Here is a 27,725-nt window from a genome sequence, read left to right as displayed (position 1 = left end):
TTTAAAGTCCAAACAAGCATGTCCTGGCTCATGGACAAAGCTGCTAAAACCAGTGCTTGGAAACCCAGTGGACCTTTTGTGGGATCCAATGTGTTATTTTTAATGATGCGCAAGATGAAGGAATCAATGGCTGGGTTCAATGGGCTCAGGGCCTTTTTTGGACATCTTATGGGGACCCAGAGGCCTTTAGGGTCTATTCCCATCCCAATTTGCACTTCCAAGAATTTGCAGCACTTTATCAGTCACTTCGTGTTTACAATATTTATATGGTGCACTTTACCCAGTCTACTTTTACAATCTCTCCGTTTTAATCCATGTTTTTATTAGTTCTTAGTTTTTATTGGCTAATGTTTAAATTTTTTAATTGTGCATGTTTTTGTCTATTGCTGTGTTTTATACTGCTACTGTTTTTATTCGGGCTTGGCCCCATGTAAGCCGCCCTGAGTCCCCTTTTGGGAGATAGAGGTGGGGTATAAAAATAAAGTTGTTCTTCTTCTTCTTCTTCTTCTTCTTATTATTATTATTATTGACACAACGACGTTGTATGACACAGCAAACAAGATAGATATGCTGGATTTCATTTCACAAAACCACAAGTCGAACACTTCCCAAGTGTCTAGGACTGTGTGATGTATTTTCGGATGATGCGTGCAGATCCCAGCAGGGTGGCCTTTTGCAGTTGGCAGATCGTAATTTTGTCAATGTCTATTGTTTCCAAATGCCGGCTGAGATCTTTTGGCATGGCACCCAGTGTGCCCATCACCACCGGGACCACCTGCACTGGTTTCTGCCAGAGTCTTTGAAGTTCAATCTTGAGGTCCTGATAGCGGCTGAGTTTTTCCTGTTGTTTTTCATCAATGCGACTGTCACCTGGGATGGCGACATCAATGATCAAAACCTTTTTCTTTTCCACAACTGTGATGTCTGGTGTGTTGTGTTCCAGAACTTTGTCAGTCTGGATTCGGAAGTCCCACAGTATCTTTGCGTGTTCATTTTCCACGACCTTTGCTGGTTTGTGATCCCACCAGTTCTTTGCTGCTGGCAGGTGGTACTTGAGGCATAAGTTCCAATGGATCATTTGGGCCACATAGTTGTGCCTCTGTTTGTAGACTGTCTGTGCAATTTTCTTACAGCAGCTGAGGATATGATCAATGGTTTCGTCAGCTTCCTTGCACAGTCTGCATTTTGGGTCATCAGCTGATTTTTCGATCTTGTTATTATTATTATTATTATTATTATTATTATTATTATTATTATCTGCAAAAAGGAAGCATGTTTCTTTTTCTCACTCCCCAACCAATGGCATTAATTGATCTCCGACTGTGTTTTCGGGCTGTATGCAATGCAACGATTGCCACGTTTCCCACCGGTGGGCCTCCTGTCGCTCCTCGCAAGCCGCGCCTTTGAGTTACAGCCATTTTTGTGTGTCAAACGCACCAATTCCGGCAGATTTAATGGAGTTGCCCTCTGCAGCCCTGCTCTCTGTGCAAACGGATATTTTCAACATCTATCAATTGTATCTTCAAGTAGACGGCGCAGACATCATTCCCGCAACGGCGTCTTGGGAGCGGAAGAAATGGGCAAGACGAGGGGGGTCCCACTCCAGACACTTTGCAGTGTGGATTCTGAGAGTTACAATCCAAATTAAAAGAAACATATTTTTCTAAGCCTTAATTACTCCCTTTTTGGTTCTCGAGGGCCCATATTGCCTTCCATTGAAATGAACATTATTCCACTGTTGCCTCCCGTGTCCAAGGGATGACTATTTTATATGTCCTATTTCTAATTTCAATATAGAGAGAATCTGCATGCAAGTGGATGGATGGAGGGCATCAATGAAGCATTGGCTCCAGTTTGCAAGACCTGAGCTGGATGAGCTGCTCAGAGGCCCGTCATTCAGGTGTTGTCATAAAATGAAGCCAACTGAATGACAAAGAAATAGATATATATACAACTCTAATTTTGAACTTGAATCTCAAATTTGAAGGGCTATCTTCTGAGTGGGAGACCAAGCACTGGTTCCATGGTGCCCGAATCCAGTTTGGGTTTTATTCTGAACTTTAAAATTCTTTTAATGCATGGCAGAAAAATATCCAGAGGTTCTCAATTGCACCCTGTAACATGGCAGGATAATCCTACAGCCAGCACTCCACATTTGCTAGGGTTAGTGGCAAGGTAAAGGTAAAAGTTTTCCTCTGAAATTAGTTGTATCTGACTCTGGGGGTTGGTGCTCATCTCCATTTCTAAGCCGAAGAGCTGGCGTTGTCCGTAGACACCTCCAAGGTCATGTGGCCAGCATGACTACATGGAGCGCAGTTACCTTCCCACTGGAGTGGTACCTATTGATCTACTCACATTTTCCTGTTTTTAAACTGCTAGGTTGGCAGAAGCTGGGGCTAACAGCGGGAGCTCACCCTGCTCCCCGTATTCGAACAGCTGACCTTTTGGTCTACAAGTTCAGCAGCTCAGTGGTTCAACATGCTGCGCCTTGTAATTACATATACAGTACAGTCTTGCTTATCCAACCTTCGCTTATCCAACGTTCTGTATTATCCAATGCAGTTTGCCTTTTAGTAGTGTTTTTGTAGTCAATTTTTCAATACATTGTGAAGTTTTGGTGCTAAATTCGTAAATACAGCTATTACTACGTAACGTTACCATGTATTGAACTGCTTTTTCTGTCGATTTGTTGTAAAACATGATGTTTTGGTGCTTAATTTGTAAAATCATAATATAATTTGACATTTAATTGGCTTTTCCTTAATCCCTCCTTATTATCCAACATTTTTGCTTATCCAACGTTCTGCTGGATAAGCGAGACTCTACTGTAATTACAAAAATATTTGTTTTAAGCCTGTCTTATACGTATTGTATCAATATACACAGATGAGGGCAGCTTCAATAGATCACAAGTCGAATGTGTCATGCAGCAGCTAAAAGGGCCAATGCGATTCTAGGCTGCATCAATAGGATAGTGTCTGGATGGAAGAAAGGACAATTACATTCAAATATGGATGAATAAAACAGTCCTTTTCTAACCCAGAAAGGCCTTATAAAAGAAGGTGGAGGAAAACAGAGTCATGCCAAAGGAAAAATATCTAGAAGCAGGAAAAATAAAGCATTTCTCGGCAGTTTTGACCTCAGCATTGGCAAACTGTTGCTTTCTTGAATTGGGGAGGGGGCTGCGAATGGGTCTCTGCCAGCCTCCACACGTGCCAAATAATTTCCTTTCGCCTCCTTTTCCACCTGGGAAGAGTGCCACATATTTTCCCTCTTTTAACTCAGTTTTCTCTCTTCTTTCATCTGTTGGAAAAAAAAGAAGGAGGAGGAACAGATTAAATGAAGTTTGGGAGAAGAGCAATAATTTCGATCAGAGGCAAACAACTGGGGAGGGACGCCGATGACGAGGAGGCATTATAGTCCCACCGATTAATTATTTAGTTACATGCTGTCTGTTATGATGAGAGATAATTAGAGGTAATTAGCTGAAAAAAATTACTAAAGGTGGGAACGCTGCCAGTTGGTTATGAAAGCAGGCGAGGTTCTGTGGACAGCAAGGCGTTCGGCTTTGAGCCGGAGATGCGCTCAAATGGGGATCAAAGAGAGATCCGTCTGGACCGGAGCGGCACCGGATGCTGGGTTTCCAGTTGGCAGGCCTGGGCTTGAAAGGAGCAGAAAATCTGCCCCGCTATTTAGACTAGGAGAGGATTCAGCACCTTGGAAAGTGCATTTGAAACCAAAGGAATTGATGCTGAAACTCTTTTGGGGATAGAACAATTTCTTTAAAATTAAGCTACAATCAACCCTCTACATTTCGAGGTTCACTGTTAGTGGATTTGATTATTAGCAACTTTAAGACTCATGAGTAATGAATAAAATTATTTCTGTATTGTTGAAAGCTTTCACGGTTGGAATCATTGGGGTGTTGTGTGGTTTTGGGTCTATGTTCTAACAGCATTTTTTCCCAATGTTTGCATCTGTGGCTGGCATCTTCAGAGGATCTGATGGTAGCAAAGCAAATGGAATCTATCTATCTATCTATCTATCTATCTATCTATCTATCTATCTATCTATATCTGTGTAATTGTCTGTTTGTTTATTTATTTATTTACTGTATTTATATTCCGCCCTTCTCACCCCGAAAGGGACTCAGGGTGGATTACAATGAACACATTTATGTCAAACATTCAATGCCAACAGACAAACAACATACAGTATAGACAGACACAGAGGCATTTAACATTTTTCCAGCTTCACGATTCTGGCCACAGGGGGAGCCATTGCTTCACCGTCTACTAGTGGCTGTACTTCCTCATTCCTTTCCTCGTGTTTTGCTGGCAGTTTTATGGTGTTGTAAATTAGTTAAATTAGTCTCCCCACATAAAGCGTACCTAAATTTCCCTACTTGACAGATGCAACTGTCTTTTGGGGCTGCATAGGTCAACAGCAAGCCGGGCTATTGAATGGTCGGGGGCTTAACCCGACCCGGGCTTCGAATTCATGACCTCTCGGTCAGTAGTGATTTATTGCAGCTGGTTACTAGCCAGCTGTGCCTGTTGTACAAGTGTAAAGGGTGCAATTAACAAGCTTGGTTTGCATGGTATTGTTGTGTGTTTTCCGGACTGTATGGCCACGTTCCAGAAGCATTATCTCCTGACGTTTCGCCCACATCTATGGCAGGCATCCTCACAACCTCTGAGGATGCCTGCCATAGATGTGGGAGAAACGTCAGGAGATAATACTCCTTGAACATGGCCATACAGCGCGGAAAACACACAACAACCTTGTGATCCCGGCCATGAAAGCCTTCGACAACACATTGGTTTGCACATATTGAGTGGGATCCACTCATTAGCATGTGCTCAACACTCAACTCATACAAATATAGGGCTAATTGCGACCCTTTACACTTGGTTAACACCCCAAAATTGTTTCTACTCCCTAGGAATCTTTAGGTCCTCCAGCATCACTTCATGGCTACCTTCAGCCACAGGTTGACCACAAGGTTGCATTGGGAAGCTTAGAAATTCTCAGAGAAAACATCTCTCTCTAGGAAAATAGAGGTCCTCTGGGTTTACCTTTGGTAATTTAATTGTTCGCAGCTTCTATTAAACTCTAGGTCCTCCAGCCAACTTCTGGTTGAGGTTTACCATAAAGTTGTGCTGGAGGACTTAATGATTCCTAGGGAGGTGTTTTCCCAGGTTGAAAATAATAGCATTTGAATTTGAGGATCCTTTGCCACTAATGGAGCCTCCAGTTAAACTGCTGAGCTGCTGAACTTGCTGACTGAAAGTTGGCGGTTTGAATCTGGGGAGTGGGGTGAGCTCCCGCTGTTAGCCCCAGCTTCTGCAGCCTAGAATCGCATTGATGAAGCCTAGAATCGCATTGGCCCTTTTCGCTGCTGCATAACACATTCAACTTGTCATCTATTGAAGCTGCCCTCGTTTGCGTATATTGATACAATACATGCAAAATGGGCTTAAAATAAATATTTTTGTAATTATATCTAACTCCAGGGATAAAAAATTGATTTTTTTTGGTTCTCCAATAGTGTCACCCTGAGTGGGACCAGGAGAGTGCTTTCCCTTGTTTTTAAATCTCTCTACATCTGTTCGACTGATAAACCATAAATAAATAATTCTGCAGAACAAGAAGAGAGAAAGAAACAGAAAAATGGCCAAATGTCCCTTTGGCCGCGAAGTCAGGCTGTGCAGGCTCAATTCCCAAATGGTGAAAACGGGCTGACATTTATTTAGTCTCTGCAATTACAGGAGTAAACTGCAAAGCCTGGACAACACTGCAATGTTTGAATCCCTGAGTGTACATTAATAACACTATGTTCCTCTGGGTTATCAATATAATTTCCTAATTGGTTCTATCATAAAAACATGGAAAACATTTATTAAATTGCAAAAACCCCAACTGGATCTGGACCATGGATACACAAATCTATGAAATTCCAATATAGGATGCATCTACACTTGGAATGAATGTAGTTTGACCCTACTTGACAGCCTGGGAGTTGTAGTTTTACAAGGTCTTTCACCTCCTCTGGGTGCATTTCCACCATGGCATCAACGTTGTTTGACCCTACTTGAGAACCTGGGAATTGTAGTTTACAAAGTATTTCACCTCCTCTGGGTGCATTTCCATCATGACATCAATGTCATTTGACCCTACTTGACAGCCTGGAAGTTGTAGTTTTACAAGGTCTTTCGCCTCCTCTGGGTGCATTTCCACCATGGCATCAATCTTGTTTGACCCCACTTGGGAGCCTGAAAGTTGTAGTTTTACAAGGTATTTTACCTCCTCTGGGTGCATTTTCACCATGGCATCAATCTCATTTGACCCCACTTAAGAGCCTGGCAGTTGTAGTTTTACAAGGTCTTTTGCCTCCTTTGGGTGCATTTGCACCGTGGCATCAATTTAGTTTGACCATACTTGGCAGCCTGGAAGTTGTAGTTTTACAAGGTATTCCGCCTTTTCTGGATGCATTTTCATCATGGCATCCATGTCATTTGACCCCACTTGGGAGCCTGGAAGTTGTAGTTTTACAAGGTCTTTCACCTTCTCTGGGTGCATTTCCACCATGGTATCAATGTCATTTGACCCCACTTGAGAGCCTGGGAGTTGTAGTTTTACAAGGTCTTTCACCTCCTCTGGGTGCATTTCCACCATGGTATCAATGTCGTTTGACCATACTTGGCAGCCTGGAAGTTGTAGTTTTACAAGGTATTTCGCCTTTTCTGGATGCATTTCCACCATGGCATCAATGTCATTTGACCATACTTGGGAGTCTGGAAGTTGTAGTTTTGCAAGGTATTTTGCCTTTTCTGGGTGCATCTACATTGTAGAATAAATGCTGTTTGAGTTGCCACATCTCAAGGCTTTGAGATCCTGGGAGTTGTAGTTCGGTGAGGTACCAAAGTGGAGAAAGACCTTGTATGACTACAGCTCCCATGATTCCAAGGCCTTGAGCCTTTGCAATTCTAGTAGGGTCGAACTGCATTGATCCTACAGCCTTGCAGAAATGAGTGGCTATTTCATTGCAACCTGAGGTGCCACTCCTTTCATTCCTATGCAGAGGCCTTGCAATAATGGCTGCAAAATCAGACTATTTGGGGTCAATTTGGGCATGCAGAAGGTGTCATTCATGGCACCCCGAAAGGGCGAAAAGGCAAATAAGACCTTGCGCACGACACTTTCTGCCCGCCTGAGCTCTTCCGCTCACAGTGGCAAAGGAGCCGCACTCTAATCCAGTCATTACAACGCTTCTTAACAAGAGATTACAGGATTTAGTTTGTCAATGGATTTCATAGCCGCTCAACCTAATTGGGACGCTCACTTGCCATAAGAGCCTTATTGTCTCCAAAGCGGTTTAACCCTTCCCCTTCTTCTGCAAATACCCACAGAGAGAAAGAGGCCAAGGGAGAGCCATGGATGGGTTTCTCCCAAAGAAGGCAAGGCAATGGCATGGTCCTTGTATTGGTGGTGCATTGGATCCGCTCCAGGATTTAGTCCGAACGTTGATGGCACCCAATTGAATGGGTTTCCTCCAAAGAGAGCAAGGCCGTGGCCATATCAGTGACATCTTGGGTCCGCCCTGGGATTTCATCCAAACTTTGATGGCTGAAATATATATTAATGCAACAAGTTAGAGAACAACTTTTAACTGGTTTCAAAAAGATTTAAATGATTTCAAAGCACTAAGGATAATATTCTTGACTTTGGGAAGATGGGTGCAGAGAGGACCACAAGGGAGATTTTTAAAACGTCTACATTGTCCATATAATGCAGTTTCAAACTGCATTTTGTGTGTCTGTGTGTATAGGTAAAGGTAAAGGTTTTCCCTGATGTTAAGTCTAGTCATATCCAACTCTGGGGGTTGGTGCTAATCTCCATTTCTAAGCCAAAGAGCCAGCATTGTTCATAGACACCTCCAAGGTCATGTGGCCAGCATGACTGTATGGAGTGCCATTACCTTCCTGCTGGAGCGGTACCTATTGATCTACTCACATTGGCATGCTTTTGAACTGCTCGGTTGGCAGAAGCTGGGGCTAACAGAGGGAGCTCACCTCACTTCCTGGATTCGAACTGCCAGCTTTTCAGTCAGCAAGTTCAATAGCTCAGTAGTTTAATCCGCTGCACTACTGGGGGCTCCTATACACACACACATATAGCAGTGTAGATCAAGCCTAGTGTATTTGTGTTTTTCTTCCTTTTGGGAGGATTCCACTTTCCGGAATCTCTGGTCAATGATTGTCTTGACTTGTTTTAGCCAAATACGTTGTTTCTAAATATCCATCTCCCCAAAACGCTTTTGCTCCAGGAAAATAAGGCGAAATGTCTGGAATGGGTTAAATAAGGGTCAGACTGAGAGAAAAGGAGGCCGAGAAGTTTATTAACCACCGGAAAGCATTACGAGTTCAGAATCCCGTCTTCTATCTCGATATTATTATGGGCTTTGCAACTTTCCGGAGAACAGAGGCGATGGCCTCCTTCCAGGGTGCCTCTGGTTGAATCCCTCTCCCTTTCCATATTGATTCTTCTTCTAATCAGGGAGGGAAAGAAAAGAAGAAGAGGGAGGGAAGGAAGGGAAGGAAGGAGGGTTGGGGTCTCTTGGAAAAGGCACAGAGGAAGGAGCTGAATTCCTAATCAAGGTGAAGCCAAATCAGTTTGCAGGAGAGAAGGCCGTCTGAGCCATTGTTGAAAAAGACAATCAAGGAAAGTCAAGGGGGACGGATCGTGTTCGCAGGAGTTGGGTGCGGAAACAAGGCCGCTACATTCCATGACTTTCTGGCTCTTTGCAGGCTTTGCATTTGTGTTTTTGGTTTTCAGTTAGAGGCAGTTGAAGCTGGACTTACTCTGTATTGTAGCTCAGTTTTTTGTATGTTTTGTAAACACAGTTCAATTTCTGGATGCTATTTTTGCAGGGCTGCAAATCCGAATATGGTTTTGGCCAAGCTTTGAAGTTCATGGCAGGATAGAGTCGGACAAGGCCACAATGTGGGCAATGTTTGCACCATCCAAGCAAGGAACTGCCCCATGAATAGCTTTGCCTATGTTTGCCATATGTCAGAAATGACCGGAAGGCATGCATCAATAAAGTGTTTTACATTTCCTCTCCAAAGTTGGGGAGAAAAGATGAAATATAAATAAAAATAAATATCATCACTCTCACCAACCCCCCAAAATGATATATAGTTCTATTAAAGTTTGGTCAAAACCCCAGAATGAATATTAACATTCCCGCTGTGCTCTTGCCTTTCTTTTCTCTGGGTCCACGGAGGCTTGCACAGGGAAGTGGGTCAGTACATGCACTGCATGAATTATTCCAGTGTCCATATACAGTAGAGTCTCACTTATCCAAGCCTCGCTTATCCAAGCTTCTGGATTATCCAAGCCATTTTTGTATTTATTTATTTATTTATTTATTTACATCACTTTTACCCCGCCTTTCTCCCCGAGGGGACTCAAAGCGGCTTACAATAAATTGGCAAAAATTCAATGCCTAAAAACTGTAGTTAATGAAGTTAATGCCTAAAAATGTAGTTAATGTTTTCAATATATCGTGATTTTTGGTGCTAAATTCATAAATACAGTAATTACAACATAACATTACTGCGTACTGAACTACCTTTTCTGTCAAATTTGTTGTATAACATGATGTTTTGGTGCTTAATTTGTAAAATCATAACCTAATTTGATGTTTAATAGTCTTTTCCTTAATCCCTCCTTATTATCCAAGATATTCGCTTATCCAAGCTTCTGCCGGCCCGTTTAGCTTGGATAAGTAATTAGAATTTTCCTTCCCTATTTATTGGGTTTTTTGAAGCCAGAGCCTCGTGCCCAAAATGAGCCCCATCCGCCTGCAATATGTATTGTTGCTCTTTTTGTCCTCCTCCTGTGACGATGGTGAATGCGCCTCCAACTCCGAGGCCACCTCCACCTCCTTGCTTTGATGGAAGGGTTTGAGTCAGGCCTGTCACCGCCAAGCGGGAGGACGAAGCGCCCGCCTCGCCCGTCACTCTTGCCTGACAAGGTGGCATTACCTAAAGCCCAAGCGGTCCCCCTGATTTATTTTAAATACTAGGGGAGAGTTTATTTCGTTGGTGTGCGGTGCCTGTAAGATGTCACTTGCCACCAGGCAGCTGATGGGTGATTGCAGGAATGTCGGCAAAGAAGGATGCGGTGGGTGAGAGGGAGAGAAGGAGGAGAAGGAGGAGAAAGAGGAAGAGGAGAAATAGAAGGAAAAGGAAAACAAGGAGAAAAAGGAGGAGAAAGAAGAAATGTGATTACATTGGGATACAGGGAACGAATGCATCTCCAAGGAGGGCCAAGAATTGCCAAGCACTGCAACAGTTTCTTTGAATAATTTCTGGGGCATCATGTGAGATGAAGACTCATTGGATGTGTTGTCGAAGGCTTTCATGGCCGGGATCACAGGGTTATTGTATGTCTTTCAGGCGGTGTGGCCATGTTCCAGAAGTATTCTCTCCTGACGTTTTGCCCACATCTATGGATGGCATCCTCAGAGGTTGTGAGGCATGGATAAACTAGATAAACTCATTGGATAAACTCATTGGATGCATTGTGTGTGTAGCATTTTCTGTCCTCCGTGGTTGAAATCCCCCATCAGGGTCACATAGCTGTGTTTGGAAGTAAACATTCACTTTGCTCCATAGTCCTTGTGTCGAATTGCAGTCCAACTAACCCAAGGACTCGGGTTACAAACAAAGAGGTTGGTGCTTCTGTATGGATCTAGACATAATGGGCCTCTATCCTCAAGTCAGTTTCAGGACTTGGAGAGTTCCTTTCCAGAAAGGATGGTCAGAGAGAAGTACATGGGCTGCATCTCAATTTCAGGGCAAGTTCTGTGTCTTTCAGGTCATTGTCTGTTATGATAAAAGACCTCTCTTGAGCCTGAAATGGTCGGGAATGATGGTGCAAAAAAGTGGCAATAATTTTCTAATACTCTAGAGCAGTGATGACCAACCTATGACACGCGTGTCAGCACTGACACGCCTAGCCATTTTTGCTGCCACGCTGCCACATGCAGATTGATTGGATGACTATGTCTTTTGTGGCCAAATTTGGTGTGATTTCGTCAAGTGGTTTTGCTGTTTACTCCATAGGAATTATGCAATATATATATATATATATATATATATATATATATATATATATATATATATATATAATATCATTCTATTATTATTCTATTATTGTAGTATATATCATATTATTACTATTATATTATTACTATATTATTCATTATTAGTGACTACATTGAAACTAGAATAGAGAAAAATCAGCATGGAAACTGCAAGAGGTACTATAGATTGTTGTATATGGAAATAATGGTAGTAAATAGTTATGATTTATTAAATACAGTTATATACAGTTATATATTACAATTATATATTTTTGTTATTTAAACTATACATATTGCGAAATTATGGTTTTTCTCTCTCGAAGTGACACACCACCCAAGTCATCCTAGGTTTTTTGGTGAATTTTGACACACCAAGCGCAAAAGGTTGCCCATCATTGCTCTAGAGAATCCTTTGAGGCAACTGTTTGGACTTTTCTGGGGATTAGCTGTGTGATAGAAGCCGGAAGAGGTCAGAGGCCATTCAGCCTGCCCCTATTCTTCCATGCAAGAAACTCACAATGAAAGCACCCCCAACAGATGGTCATCCAGCCTCTGTTTAAAAGCCTTCAAGGGTTTTCAATGGGCCATGGTAGTGTAGTGGGTTAAACCACTAGCTACAGGAAATCTGCTGACCAGAGGGTTGGCAGTTTGAATCTGTGAGTCGCGGTGAGTTTCCGCTGTTTGCCTAAGATTCTGCCAATCTAGCAGTTCAAAAACACGCGAGTAGATCAATAGATACTGCCTCAGCGGAAAGGTAAAAGGGTGCCCCAGGTAGACATGCAGACATGCCAGCAACACCATCTGAGATGTCTATAGACAACAGGCTCCTCTGCATGGAAAAATGGAACAAGAGCACCTCCCCATGGCCGGAGTTGAGCATCGCCTCAAGATGCCAGAGATGAAAGGGGAAGGCCTTTACCTTTGTCTGTGTATTGCATGTTGTTGTTCACTGCGTAAAAACCATTGAATGCCTTATATGTGTATACTGTAATCTGTTTTGAGTCCCTCCTGGGAGATAAAGCGGAATATAGATAAAGTTATTATTATTATTATTATTATTATTATTATTATTATTATTATTATTATTATTAGATAAAGGTAAAGGTTTCCCCTGACGTTAAGTCCAGTTGTGACTGACTCTGGGGATTGGTGCTCATCTCCATTTCTAGGCTGAAGAGCCGGCGTTGTCCTAGACATCTCCAAGGTTATGTGGCCAGCATGACTGCATGGAGCACCATTACCTTCCCGTCGGAGCGGTACCTATTGATCTACTCACATTTGCATGTTTTCAAACTGCTAGGTTGGCAGGAGCTGGGGCTAACAGCAGGTGCTCATTCCACTCCCGGGATTTCAACCTGGGACCTTTTGGTCCGCAAATTCAGCAGCTCAGCGCTTTAACACACTGTGCCACCACCCCACTATTATTATTATTATTATTATTATTATTATTATTATTATTATTATTATTATTATTATTATTATTATTATCTGGAGGCAAAAGGGAGGAGATCAGAACCAGACTTAGGGGATGAAAGGGAGATCTGATCCATTCCCTTTCCTCCATTTGTAATTCTTCCCCACCAAATGGCTTCTAAACTGTGATGTGACTAGTAATGAAGAGAATGGGGAGAAATCAATGGAGCGGCCGAGCGAGAAAAGACTGATGAGAAACAGTACCTGAGCCTCAATTGCATCCATTGGCCCTGAGGAAAGACAAAGTCCAAAGAGGACCTTTTTGGCCGCTGGACGATGGATTGGCTCCCAGTGATCGAGGAGCATTGCAGACCATGGCCATGACTTAATGCATGCATACTTTTGCAGTATCCAGTGTTCACACAATCCAGGGGAAACAGAGAGATTTGCTCCTATTTCTTACTCAAAAGTGCCCAAACTACAACTCCCAAGGTGGCACTGCAGTTCAAGTTTACATGAACCTAAAACTTCACCAAATGACGGCATTCCAGGATTCCATGGCAATGAAAGCAGTGTCGAATTGCATTAATTCTACAGTATCTATAACGCCCAATACCTCCACAAATGACAACTCTTAGGATAGCGTTGAGCCATGGCAACTCAAGTGGGACCAAAGCATAGATGCAACTGTCTCACCAAATGACATAATAATAATAATAATAATAATAATAATAATAATAATAATAATAATAATAACTTATTTATACCCCACCACCATCTCCCCAACGGGGACTCGGGGAGGCTTACATGGGGCCATGCCCAGAACAATACAATATAACAGAATATAAAAGAACAACACATCATAACACATTGATCAATACAATAGATAATAATATACATTACAACGCAAAATCAGGGGAACAATAAAAACAAGGGCGGGCCACATGAACACTAAGTTAAAACTAAGTTAAAAACCAAGCTTACGAAGCACTGAGCCTTGCCAATGCAAGCCATCTCAGATTGCATTGATTCTGCCATACAGATGCATCCAACATCTCGCCACACTTTCAGAATTCCATTGTACTGAGTTCAAGTGATGCCAACCTGGGATCATTCTGCAGTGTGGATGCAGCCTTTGGTAGGCTTTGAGTCATCAGCTGAGTGCCAAAATATTCCTGTTTGGACTGCCAGTCCTCCATATGAAACATGAACTCTGGATGTCATTGAACTCACAAACATTGAGCATTAACAAAAGTTAAGCTTTCTATTATGTGTATATGTAACACATTGATTATATTCTTTTGGATTCTACTTTAGGAATTCGTGCCTTTACTATATAAGGATGATTTTGGTTTAGAGAGATGTATTTTGAATCATTTAGTATATTTTGAACCTCTACAATCCTTGTCAGCACATTGAATGTTCTATGAATATATATGAATGTTCTATGAATATATATATATATATATATATATATATATATATATATATATATATATGTACGTATGTATATGTATATATGTAAAGGTAAAGGTTTCCCCTGAAGTTAAGTCCAGTCATGTCTGACTCTGGGGGTTTCTAAGCCAAAGAGCCGGTGTTGTCCGTAGACACCTCCAAGGTCATGTGGCCGGCATGGCTGCATGGAGCGCCGTTACCTTCCCGCCGGAGCGGTACCTATTGATCTACTCACATTGGCATGTTTTCGAACTGCTAGGTTGGCAGGAGCTGGAGCTAACAACGGCCGCTCCCGCTGCTCCTGGGGTTTGAACCTGAGACCTTTCATATATATATATATATATATATATATATATATATATATATATATATATGAAAGGTCTCAGGTTCAAACCCCAGGAGCGGCGGGAGCGGCCGTTGTTTTATATATATATATATATGAGAAAAACTGTCTTATAGTTTATATTATTGGATTATATTTCTGTTTATAGTGGCCTCTTGCCTTTGAACTGCCATAATTTCATGCCCTGAGGTAAAGCAAGTTGTCAGGGCAGGCAGATACATCTCTCTACATTGTAGAACAAAATGATTTGACACCACTTTTCACAGCCATAGTTAAATGCTATGGAATTCTGGGGTTTGCAGTTTGGTGAGACACCAGCCTTCAAATCTGGGGAAACTACAATTCCCAGAGTGCTATTGCATTGAGCTACTTGTGCCAAACTGCATTGCAATGTAAGTTGCACCGCCGGAATGGCATAACCATTCTGGGTTTCAGTCTGAACTTGAAATAATCACTCTGCAATTTATTCACTCGTTGCACTTTGCCCAGTTCGTTTTTATCTTCCCTACCTGTTATATTTAGAGTGTTAAATTTTAATATGTGTGTCTGTATTTCTTTTATATTTTTATTTGGTTTGCTGTTTTTATTCGGGCTTGGCCCCATGTAAGCCGCCCTGAGTCCCTTTGGGGAGATGGAGGCGGGATATAAAAATAAATTATTATTATTATTATTATTATTATTATTATTATTATTATTATTATTATTATTATTATTATTATTATTTTATTATGACACAGCAAACAAGATAGATATGCTGGATTTCGTAGCACAAAATCACAAGTTGAACACTTCCCAAGTGTCTAGGACTGTGTGATGTCTTTTCAGATGATGTGTGCAGATCCCAGTAGGGTGACCTTTTGCAGTTGGCAGATCATAATTTTGTCAATGTCTACTGTTTCCAAATGCCGGCTGAGATCTTTTGGCACGGCACTCAGTGTGCCCATCACCACCGGGACCACCTGAACTGGTTTCTGCCAGATTCTTTGCAGTTCAATCTTGAGGTCCTGATAGCGGCTGAGTTTTTCCTATTGTTTTTCGTCAATGCGACTGTCACCTGGGATGGCAACATCAATGATCCAAACCTTTTTCTTTTCCACAACTGTGAGGTCTGGTGTGTTGTGTTCCAGAACTTTGTCAGTCTGGATTCGGAAGTCCCACAGTATCTTTGTGTGCTTATTCTCCAATACTTTTGCAGGTTTGTGATCCCACCAGTTCTTTACTGCTGGTAGGTGGTACTTGAGGCATAAGTTCCAATGAATCATTTGGGCCACATAGTTGTGCCTCTGTTTGTAGTCTGTCTGTGCGATTTTCTTACAGCAGCTGAGGATATGATCCATGGTTTCGTTGGTTTCCTTGCAGAGTCTGCATTTTGGGTCATCAGCTGATTTTTTGATCTTGGCCTTGATTGCATTTGTTCTGATGTCTTGCTCCTGGGCTGCAAGGATCAGGCCTTCTGTCTCCTTCTTCAGGGTCCCATTCGTGAGCCAGAGCCAGGTCTTCTCCTTATCAGCTTTTCCTTCAATTTTGTCAAGGAATTTTCCATGCAATGTTTTGTTGTGCCAGTTGTCAGCTCTAGTTTGTAGTGTGGCTTTCTTGTACTGGTTTTTTGTCTGCTGTGCTTTGAGGAGTTTCTGATATTATTATTATTATTATTATTATTATTATTATTATTATTATTATTATTATTATTATTATATTAGAACTCAAGTTCAGCACCTTGGATGAGTCTCTAGGAAGAAATGCCTGCCCAGCCCTGCCTTTTGATGGCTTTGGAATGGCGAGGCGCATTTCCCCACGGATCCGGCACAGATCTTATGGGCTGAGCGAGCCGCTTTCCCCGGCCCTACATCAATGACAGCTCCACCGCTCCATGCGTGATATTGCTTATTACCATGTACATGCCCTATTAGCGGGGGAACAAATTAGATTAACCTCGTGTAGTACATCATTATTTAACGCCGCTTCCATCCCACCTTTTCATAATCCAGGAGCTCGGATGGCTTGCAAAAGAAAGCACTGCTTTTGGAGCATCCCTCCGAATAATAATAATAATAATAATAATAATAATAATAATAATAATAATAATAATATACTGTTAATAATACTAATACTAACACTAATAATTTTTTCTACAACCTTACCTTATTATTAATTTATAAGACCATTAAAATACATATGTTAAAAGACACAGACATGAATTAAAATAAAACAACGTCTCTGAGGAGTCCATGAGAGCAGCTCAAAGAATGGAGCCAGCATCTTGTTAGGGATGATGCCAGGTTTGAATAAAATAACAACTCAAATGCATTCTCCCGCTTTGGGTGTTCCATTTTTAAAATCTGGAACAATATTATGGCATTTTGCCAGGGTGACATTTTTGAGTTTTCTAACCTTCCCTCTCCATCTTTGCAAGTTAAAAATTAAAACAGCCTATTCGATCCATTTCGAATGATAGATTTTGACCGTGTATTGGATTAGTATCGATGCCAGCCTTGGTTCTATGGATTTCAATATTTGCATTTTAATAGTGTTCTATTTTATCTGGGTATTTTCACCCTGTCGTACCCTGCTTCAAGCCATGAGGATAAATAAAATAAAATAATAAATAAAATATATTATTGCTGTTAAATGGATGGGCTGAAATGGAAACTCTCTACAGTTTTCTGTATTTGCCTTCACTAAACTCCTCCTAAAATAAAAAAGGAGACCCACTGAATTAATTGTTGGAGGACAAGTCAGAACATTGGTGCAATGGGTTAAACTCTTGTGCCGGCATGACTGCTGACCTGAAGGTTGGGTTGCTGACCTGAAGGTCGTCAGTTTGAATCCAATCCGGGGAGAGTGTGGATGAGCTCCCTCTGTCAGCTCCAGCTCCATGCGGGGACATGAGAGAAGCCTCCCACAAGGATGGTAAGACATCAAACATCTGGGTGTCCCCTGGACAACGTCTTTGCAGACGGCCAATTCTCTCACACCAGAAGAAACTTGCAGTTTTTCAAGCAAACTGTCATGACTCAATGCTATGACTTTCTGGGAGTTGTAGTTTTGTAAGGTCAATAGCCTTCTCTGGGTGCATGCACACTGTTCAATTAATGCAGTTTGGTCTCACTTTCACTCTCATGACCCAATGCTACGAGACCCTGGGAGTTGTAGTTCGCGAGATACCAGACCTTGGGAAACTACAACTCTCAGGATCCCATAGTATTGAGCTGTGACAGTTCAAGTAGTGCCAGACAATATCAATTCTCCAGTGTAAATGCACCTTTAAACTGAGCTTTCATGTTCTTCCTTTTGCTCCTAACCTTTTTTTTTCTGTCATTCTAACCCGGAAACTTTTGCTTTTCTAAACCTCTCTCATTGCCTTTCAGTGGATTTCTTTATTTCTTAAAAAAAATGTCCTCATGCAGCTGTTTCTTTCTTTCTCCCAAAACTCTAAACTGGAGACAAGATGAATAAAACCTGGGATGGTTTTTTTCTCCTTCCTTCCAGCAAGGTTTTTAATGCCACGATGTAACATAAATTTAAATGCCAGCTTAGAATTAAATGTGAGCGTAATAAATGTCGCCTTTTCAACATAAACACGATTAGCATAGGTGCTTTAGCGTTTTTAGTGGAAACATCCGGCATGGAGGCTTTTTCATTGGCTTCCTGGTTTTTGAAAATAGTCATAAATAATAACAATGCCCGTTTCTTAATTTTTTTCCCTTTGGTTTCTTGACAGAATGGGGATTTTCGCCCAACAATCACTTATCCTTTGCTTCTGCTGGACTTGATTGGCTTTACCTTTGGGGTTTGTTAAGGGTTTTTTTTTTTTTTAAAGAAAATTAATAGTATACTTCCAGTTTTGCAAGAACGTCTCCTGTCTCTGAATAAATCTGGCTGTGGGTGAAAGCAGGGAACCAAGTCTTTTTGTATCAGTGATTTCCTGCCTGTATTTCTCTGCATCTCTGCAGGAGAATTCCCCACCGAATAATTGCAAAAGGCTTCGGTGCATCCAGGCCAAGCAGTAATGCTATTAGTTTAGCCAGGCAGAAGCTAACAGGGAGAAAATTGGGGAAAGTAATTGAGATTTCGGTTTTCTCAGGGGAACAAACATGAGCATCCACACTGCAGGATTAAATTACTATACGCAACTTGATACCGCTTTAATTGCCATAGCGCAATGTCTTGGAATCCTGGGAGTTGTAGTTCTGCAAGTCACCGGCTCAAGACCTTGTGACTCTACGACACACAGGATTCCATGGCATGGCACTTAAAGTGGGGTCAAATTACGAGGGTTGAATGAAAAGTAATGCCTCCACCTTCATAGCTCCTCAACTGATGGCAGTCCTGGTCTGCGGCAGGTACTGGCTTGTTCAGTAGACCAGCTGCTATAAATCACTACTGACTGAGAGGTCATGAGTTCGAAGCCTGGGTCGGGTTAAGCCTCCTACCATTAAAAAAAAAATAGCCCTGGCTTGCTGTTGACCTAGCAGCCCCAAAAGACAGTTGCATCTGTCAAGTAGGGAAAATTTAGGTACGCTTTATGCGGGAGGCTAATTTAACTAATCTACAACACCATAAAACTGCTCATGAGGAAAAGAATGAGGAAGAACAGCCACCAATGGACGGTGAAGCAACAGCTCCCCCTGTGGCCGGAATCGTGAAGCTGGAAAGATGTTAAAAAATGCCTCTGTGTCTGTCTAAAAACTGAATGTTGTTTGTCTGTTGGCATTGAATGTTTGCCATATATGTGTTCATTGTAATCCGCCCTGAGTCCCCTTCGGGGTGAGAAGGGCGGAATATAAATACTGTAAATAAATAAATAAATAAATAATAGACTCTCCTCTACAGTTCCATTTGGCGGGGAGCCTTAGCACTGAATGGTTGTGTTGTTAAAGTGTGAAGTAGGGAACCCTGTGCAGACGGTCGGTCAATGCGACTTAAGCAATGTGCAGTCATTGAATTTTTGACAGCAGAAGGTATCACCCCAAAGGAAATTCATCAGAGAGTGCAAGCTGTTTATGGTGATTGTGTCGATGTGAGTATTGTGTGTCGCTAGGCGAGTAAGTTTAAAGATGTTGAGGTGGGAACATCTGACTTGTGTGACAAACAAAGAGTTGGAAGTCCTCTGACAGCAACCACCGACTTTCACAAGCAAAAGGCTAACAGATTGAACCAGGAAGATCGTTGTATCCCTCAGAGAGAAATTTCAAGCATAATCGGCATTTCACAAGAATATGTGGATCACATTATTGCTTTGCTTGGCTATCGGAAGATCTGTGCACAATGGGTACGCTGGTTGCGGAAACAGAGTGTCGACTTCATCCGTGAGGGCTTCAGAAAACTTGTTAATTGTTGGCAGAAATGTATCCAATTGTCTGGTGATTATGTGGAAAAGTGAATAGGGGTAGTTAATGAGCACATTCTAAGGATTATTTCTGTGTTTGATTTATAAAAATAGGTAAAGGTAAAGGTTTCCCCTGATGTTAAGTCCAGTCATGTCTGACTCTGGGGGTTGATGCTCATCTCCATTTCTAAACCGAAGTGCCGGCATTGTCTGTAGACACCTCCAAGGTCATGTGGCTGGCATGACTTCATGGAGCGCCGTTACCTTCCCGCCGGAGCGATACCTATTGATCTACTCACATTGGCATGTTTTTGAACTGCTAGGTTGGCAGGAGCTGGAGCTAACAGCGGCTGCTCACACCGCTCCTGGGGTTTGAACCTGGGACCTTTCGGTCTCCAGCTCAGTGCTTTAACGCACTTCGCCACCGGGGCTCCTTTTATTAAAATAGTCCCATCCAAACCCAAGTAACGAAGGTGGAGGCATTACTTTTCATTCAACCCTTGTATGTTAATTCAACAGTGTAGGTGCCCCAGAGTTGAATGAAAGGGACCAGTGGCCTCTTCGCTGAATGATCTCCTTGGGTTTTTATATGGACTCATCCTTCCTAGAGGCTAATAAATTGGGAGCTCTCCAAAGAGATTCATTAGAACTTTTGAGGGAAAAGCCAAAATTCAGCATTTGCTTAGGACAGAACAATCCATACGTTTATTTCCAGATTGTTTCTTAAGGAGAACATGGCAATGAAATGCATTGGCCAAAGTCCAAGAATGGTAAAGAGGGTGCATCTACATCAGGCATGGGCAAACCTGGGCCCTCCAGGTGTTTTGGACTTCAACCTGGAGGGCTGAAGTTTGCCCATGCCTCATCTACATGATAGATTAAGGCTGAATCTACACTGCCATATAATGCAGTTTTGGAATGCAGATTCACTGCATTGAAGTGGATTATATGAGTCTGCACTGCCATATATCCCAACAAAATGCAGCGAATCGGCATTCTGAAATTGCATTATATGGCAGTGCGGATACATTATACTAAGTACCATTCTTCAAACTATAAATGCCAAGATCCCATAGGATGCAAGCAGATAAAACAGAATGAGGTGTGTATCAAGTGAAAGAGCTCTGAGTCTCTGGGGCAGCAGCAACATACCTTGTTTCACATTCACACACAATGATACTATTGCTATTGTTGTTAGGTTGCTGTGAGTTTTCCAGGCTGTATGGCCATGTACCAGAAGCATTCACTCCTGACGTTTCACCCACAACCTTTGAGGATGCCTGCCATAGTTGTGGGTGAAACGTCAGAACAGAATGCTTCTGGAACATGGTCATACATCCTGGAAAACTCACAGCAAACCATTGATTCCAGCCATGAAAGCCTTCGACAACACATAGACATAGTAGGATGAGATATATATGCTGGATTTCATATCACAAAATCACAAGTCGAACACTTCCCAAGTGTTTAGGACTGGGTTGTTGTTGTTGTTGTTGTTGTTGTTGTTATTATTATTATTATTATTATTATTATTATTATTATTATTATTATTATTTGAAACACAACAAGATGAATCCACTTGTTGTATTGGATCGCAGGTTCTTTTTTGGAGCCAACCCAGGACTTTATCATAGTATATTTATTATTATTATATGTGACCTCATTTGTTTTATGACTTGTTTTATTGTTGTGTTTTTATATTATCTGTTGCCTGGGCTTGGCCCCATGTAAGCCACTCCGAGTCCCTTAGGGGAGAAGGGGCAGAGTATAAAAATAAAATTATTATTATTATTATTATTATTATTATTATTATTATTATTATTTTATTGTATGACACAGCAAACAAGATAGATATGCTGGATTTCATATCAAAAAATCACAAGTCGAACACTTCCCAAGTGTCTAGGACTGTGTGATGTATTTTCAGATGATGCGCACAGATCCCAGTCAGGTGGCCTTTTGCAGTTGGCAGATCGTAATTTTGTCAATGTCTATTGTTTCCAAATGCCGGCTGAGATCTTTTGGCACGGCACCCAATGTGCCGATCACCACCGGGACCACCTGTATTATTATTATTATTGTCTAGGACTGTGTGATGATGATGATGATGATGATTATTATTATTATTATTCTTGCTTTTATCTCTTGGTTGGGACCCCAAGTGACTTACAACATTAAAAAAAAACAAATTGAATTTTGAAAAGTAGGCAGAGCTTGGGAAAGAGTGGCTATTCAGCCCCTAGATAGGTTGCAATGGAAATATAGCTATTTTTCAAAGCAAGCTGTGGATTTTTGGGTCATGCTGCCCTGGCCTATTGCATTTGGAGTGAACTTGCACAGGAGTCATTTGCATAACTGTCTCCTGCAAATAAAACAGTTCACAACGCAATTCTGAGCCAAACCTTTGCCATACCTCCAAATGGTCCCATCCTGTGTTTGAACTGGGCTTGTTGGTCCAGCAAAGAAGTGCTTAGTTTTTTCATTCTAGCCACTTGCCTTCGCAGCCTCCAAGCTGAGAGCCTGCAAAAGAGGTCCAGTTCTCATAAGGGCCCTTCAGTGCCTCCAAGTGCAGCCGGAGGAGCCATTGCATGGCCTTGAAGTGCAGCCGCGGAGATGCCAAGGTCGTGGCCTCTCCCGCTCTTTGCAGCATCTGCTCCGGCTGCATCCTTGGCGCCGTCTGCTGCCTTTCCTCCGTAAATATTGGTTTTTGGTCAGCTGTAGAGAGTGCAAACACTCATGTACTGGGGAGAAGGGGGAGGTTATTTACATGTTGACACTCAAGCAGATTGAGCTATAAATCTTTTTGAAATGCAAGCATTCCTCTGCCCGCATCCTCTGAGGCTGGTGGGCCCCAGAATCTCTGCACAAAGTTTAGACAAGCACCAGATGTTGTTCTGAATGGCATTAAGTAGGTAGGTAGACGCTGCAAGGTCCAAAGCCAAGGCAATACAAAAGTCCACTTCATGGACCCAGAGGCAGCTCTTTGGGGCCAAAAGGGGCTACTGACATTGAGTTTTGGAGTTGTAGTTCACCTACATCCAGAGAGCACTGCGGACTCAAATAATGTTGGATCTGGACCAAACTTGGCACAAATATTCAATATTCCCAAATTTGGACACTGGTGGGGTTTGGGAGAAAATAGACGGTGACATTTGGGAGTTGTTGTTGCTGGGATTTATACTTCACCTACAATCAAAGAGCCCCTTGAACCCCACCAATGATAGAATTGAACCAAACTTGGCACACAGAACTCTCATGACCAACAGGAAATACTGAAAGGGTTTGGTGGGCATTGACCTTGAGTTTGGGAGTCGTAGTTCACCTAATAATAATAATAATAATAATAATAATAATAATAATAATAATAACTTTATTTTTATACCCCGCCCCATCTCCCCGAAGGGACTCGGGGCAGCTTACATGGGGCCTTGCCCGATAAAACAATCAAATATCAAAACACAGCAATAAAACAGTTATCCAATAAAAACATCAATTACAGTAAAAACAATCGTTAAAATCCACATAAAACATACAATATTAACACTGGAGACTAATTTATAGAACCCAGGCAAAGTGCAACATGTGCCGAAATGGGCCAAAATGGGGAAGGTAATTTCACAGTTGAAATGGACAAAGTGCAATATAGCATTGGCAACACCTCGAGAATGGGGCTATTATAAAATGGGCAGATAGATCAGTCCGACACCAAATTAAGTATCAAAGGCCTTTTGAAAGAGCCAGGTTTTTAAGCTCCTACGGAAGGAGAGGAGGGTAGGGGCCTGCCTGATCTCTCTAGGGAGCGAGTTCCAAAGCCAGGGGGCCACTACATCCAGAGAGCACTGTGAACTTAAATAATGTTGGATCTGGACCAAACTTGGCACAAATACTCAACATGCCCAAATTTGGACACTGGTGGGGTTTGGGGAAAATAGACCTTGACATTTGGGAGTTGTAGTTGCTGGGATTTATAGTTCACCTACAATCAAAGAGCCCCTTGAGCCCCACCAATGATAGAATTGAACCAAACCTGGCACACAGAACCCCCATGACCAATAGAAAACACTGGTCCTTGGTGACCCCTCTGAACCAGGGGTCTCGATTCCCAGGTTAAGAAATGCTGCTCTGGACCTTCAAACGCAAGACCTATGCGATCCTGGGGACAGGTGTGTCAATACCGGTTGTGTATGCATTCCCTGTCTGCCCAGTATGGCCACTTCACCCAATTTCTAGGCCCTGCTCAATGTGACCACATTCATAGGAAGGCTAGAGTCTTCTTTTGGAAGCTGGCTTTGGTCCTTCTGTCTGGACTGTGCCTTAAGGAAGGAGGGACAGAAAGCCAGCCTTTCCCTTCTCTCTTTTCTTTGCTGTCCAAACCGGCTCTGGTCCCGCAGGCTGATCTGCCTTTGCTGATTAAAACGACTGGGCCATCAGTAGTGATTAAGGAAGTGTCAACCTGTTAGAGGATTTCCATTTAATCATCCATTGCTTTTTAACAGGAGGATCGATCACATTGATTGGCTAAGAGGACCCTACAGGACCTCAAAAGTGGACTTGCAATACAGAGAAAAGGAAGGAAGGAAGGAAGGAAGGAAGGAAGGAAGGAAGGAAGGAAGGAATGAAAGAAGGAAGGAAGGAAGGAAGGAAGGAAGGAAGGAAGGAAGGAAGGAAGGAACGAAGGAACGAAAGAAGGAAGGAAGGAAGGAAGGAAGGAAGGAAGGAAGGAAGGAAGGAAGGAAGGAAGGAAGGAAGGAAGGAAGGAAAGAAGGAAGGAACGAAGGAAGGAAGGAACGAAGGAAGGAACGAAGGAATGAAAGAAGGAAGGAAGGAACGAAGGAAGGAACGAAGGAAGGAAGGAAGAGCCGGGATAGACTGATCCCAGAATTTCTGTGGCAAAAGGAAAACAAGGTGGGCTTCGCTTGGAATATTTCTGGTCCTTTCCAACTCAACAGTCCATTATCGTACACCAAGAAGGAACATTGTTTTGTAATCACAGAAATTGGAAGTTGGACATTTGAGCTTTATATAAATATTCAAAAACATTTAACCTACTGATGCCTCAATTGATGTAAGTTTATTGGTATCTATTTTTATTTCTAAAATTTCCCACCCTCGGCTTATACTGGAGTCAATGTTTTCCCAGGTTTTTTTGTGGTAAAATTAGGTGCCTCGGCTTATATTCAGGTTGGCTTATACTCGAGTATATACGGTATGTTGAATTGGTCGAGACTCAGTGAGATATCCATTGAAAAACGAGACCAAAATGTACTGGAGGATATCTCAAAACAAAGTTTTTGTAGTCTAATAAAATCTTTGCAATTTTTTATGATAGAGTCAATTAGAAAATGAGATTTATAACCTTGGAACAAAAATCGTAGTGTTAAATATAATTGAAAGGCCCTTGAACCCCACCAATGATAGAATTGAACCAAACTTGGCACACAGAACTCCCATGACCAACAGGAAGTACTGGAAGAGTTTGGTGGCCAAAGTCTATTTTCCCCAAACCCCACCAGTGTCCAAATTTGGGCATATGGAGTATTCGTGCCAAATTTGGTCCAGTGAATGAAAATACATTCTGTATATCAGATATTTACATTACAATTCATAACAGTAGCAACGAAGTTGTTATAAAGTAGCAATGAAAATAATTTTATGGTTGGGGCTCACCACAACATGAGGAACATGTTGAAGTGGGAATGATTGTATATAGAGTTGTTTAAATGTAATTGATTTATAGTGATGCAATGTGAGCTGGAGATTGCATCATGCACTGTCTGCTGTCCACTATGCGAGTGTGTAAAGAGTTAACTGTGTATTGCATCAGACAGCAGAGGTGGTTATAAATAGCTCCCTGTGTTATCTGTTCTGTCCTCTGCCCTCTGCTCTCTGCCTCTCTGCACTCTGTATGTATATATCGTCTTGAGAGTTTTCCGTTTGTTAGTAAATCTTTTGTAGAAAGCCAGACAGGCTTCAGCCTCTTTATTGGTGCCAGTGATTCTTTGTTGATCTTCCGCTGCATGTGTGTTTATCCAAACTGCGCGCACTGATAGAACATACATGCACATACATGCACACTTGGAACATGCACACATCCTGCTTGCCTCTTTATTGGTTTCAGGGATTTGTGGGCAATGAAGCTGCTCCAAGCCCAATTAGCGTTCTAATTAACAAAGACCGTGCCGAGTGCCAAATGGGTGTTTGGTACACAAGATCGATGGGCCGCCATCCTCGTTGCAAAAGAATTAACATTCATTTCATATAAAATTTTAATATATTTTTCCCCAGCATAACGGATGGTTAATTCATTATGAATTAAGGATGAAAAACATATCAGGGGTTGTGTTGACAGGTCGGGAGGGCTCCATGCCAGCCTTGGAAGGCAGGTTGGCATGAGTGGGTCCCTGTCAATCAAATAGAGGGATCCCACCCCTTTCTTTGCCAGCTCTACCCCATGGGGAAGGCATTGCTCTCAATGGGATGCTATGAAACAGGCATCTCATACTAAGTTAATTGCCAAGACAGTTCATGATTTGTAAACAAGTTTGGAATCAGGGACTGGTTAATATTCATTTGCATAGAAATGGGTTTGCAAAGTGTTGACTTTAATGCCACTCCCAACAACCCTGCAGGGAAGGCCTTTTGAGTTGCATTCCCAGGAGCTTATAAGATTATATTTAGTATCAACTAGCATTTTTTACTAATAAGAAGAACAATTTGGAATGGAATGAACATTTTTCTTGCTTAGTAATTCCCCGCTACTAATAATAAAGTAATAATAATAATATTTTTTATCATGTCAGAAGCGACTTGAGAACTAACTGCAAGTCACTTCTGGTGTGAGAGAATTGGCAATCTACAGAGATGTTGCCCAGAGGATGCCTGGACGTGTTCACTGGGAGGCTTTTCTCATGGCCCCACAAGCTAGAGCTGACAGATAGGAGCTCACCCCATTTCACAGATTCGAACAGGCAACCTTGAGGTCAGCAACCCAACCTTCAGGTCAGCAGTTCAGCTGGCACAAGGGTTTAACCCATTGCACCACCATGATTCCAAATAATAATAATAATAATAATAATAATAATAATAATAATAATAATAATAATTGCCATCCCAGGTGACAGTCGCATTGATGAAAAACAACAGGAAAAACTCAGGACCTCAAGATTGAACTTCAAAGACTCTGGCAGAAACCAGTACAGGTGGTCCCGGTGGTGATCGGCACATTGGGTGCTGTGCCAAAAGATCTCAGCCGGTATTTGGAAACAATAGACATTGACAAAATTACGATCTGCCAACTGCAAAAGGCCACCCTACTGGGATCTGCACGCATCATCCGAAAATACATCACACAGTCCTAGACACTTGGGAAGTGTTCAACTTGTGATTTTGTGATACGAAATCCAGCATATCTAACTTGTTTGCTGTGTCATAATAATAATAATAATAATAATAATAATAATAATAATAATAATAATAATAATAATAATAATTTCTTACCTGCTTCTCCTCAAAGTGGGGTAGAACACAGTTAAAATGCATTGATAAAAACAAGACCCTTAAAACACATATGTTAAAAGACATTAAAATAATTTGCACCAATAAAGTTTGCTTTCATAGATTAAAACTGACTAAATAGGCAGTTTAATTAATGATGATGATAATAATAATAATAATAATAATAATAATAATAATAATAATAATAATAATAATAATAATAATAGTCCTAGACACTTGGGAAGTGCTCGACTTGTGATTTTGTGATACGAAATCCAGCATATCTATCTTGTTTGCTGTGACATAATAAAATAATAATAATATTTATTTATTACCCGCCTCTTCTAATGATTGACCCAAATCAATCTGATGTACCTCTGTGATTCTCTAAGGTGCTGATGTATGCTGTTGCCGGGCAGATTTTCCAAAGACCCTGCATGAGTTCCAATCTATGTTTGCTCAATATCTGGCATCTGGACCCACATGTTATGCAATAAATTAATGCCTCCGTTCTTGTACTCAAGTTTCTCCTGCAC

General features: G+C 41.7%; 1 long non-coding RNA gene across 1 annotated transcript in view; it reads left to right on the top strand.

Moving 5' to 3' along the window:
* The window catches only part of LOC134293852 (uncharacterized), a 35,313-nt gene extending 9,656 nt beyond the window's left edge, over nt 1-25,657 (top strand). Inside the window, exon 2 of the long non-coding RNA XR_010000820.1 lies at nt 24,192-25,657. This is a non-coding gene — a long non-coding RNA (uncharacterized LOC134293852). The remainder of the gene's footprint in view (nt 1-24,191) is intronic.
* Nucleotides 25,658-27,725: the final 2,068 nt, after the last annotated feature.

This window comes from Anolis carolinensis, unplaced genomic scaffold (assembly GCF_035594765.1).
Source record: "Anolis carolinensis isolate JA03-04 unplaced genomic scaffold, rAnoCar3.1.pri scaffold_10, whole genome shotgun sequence".
Classification (NCBI taxonomy): domain Eukaryota; kingdom Metazoa; phylum Chordata; class Lepidosauria; order Squamata; family Dactyloidae; genus Anolis; species Anolis carolinensis.
This window is presented reverse-complemented; position numbering and strand designations above follow the sequence as displayed.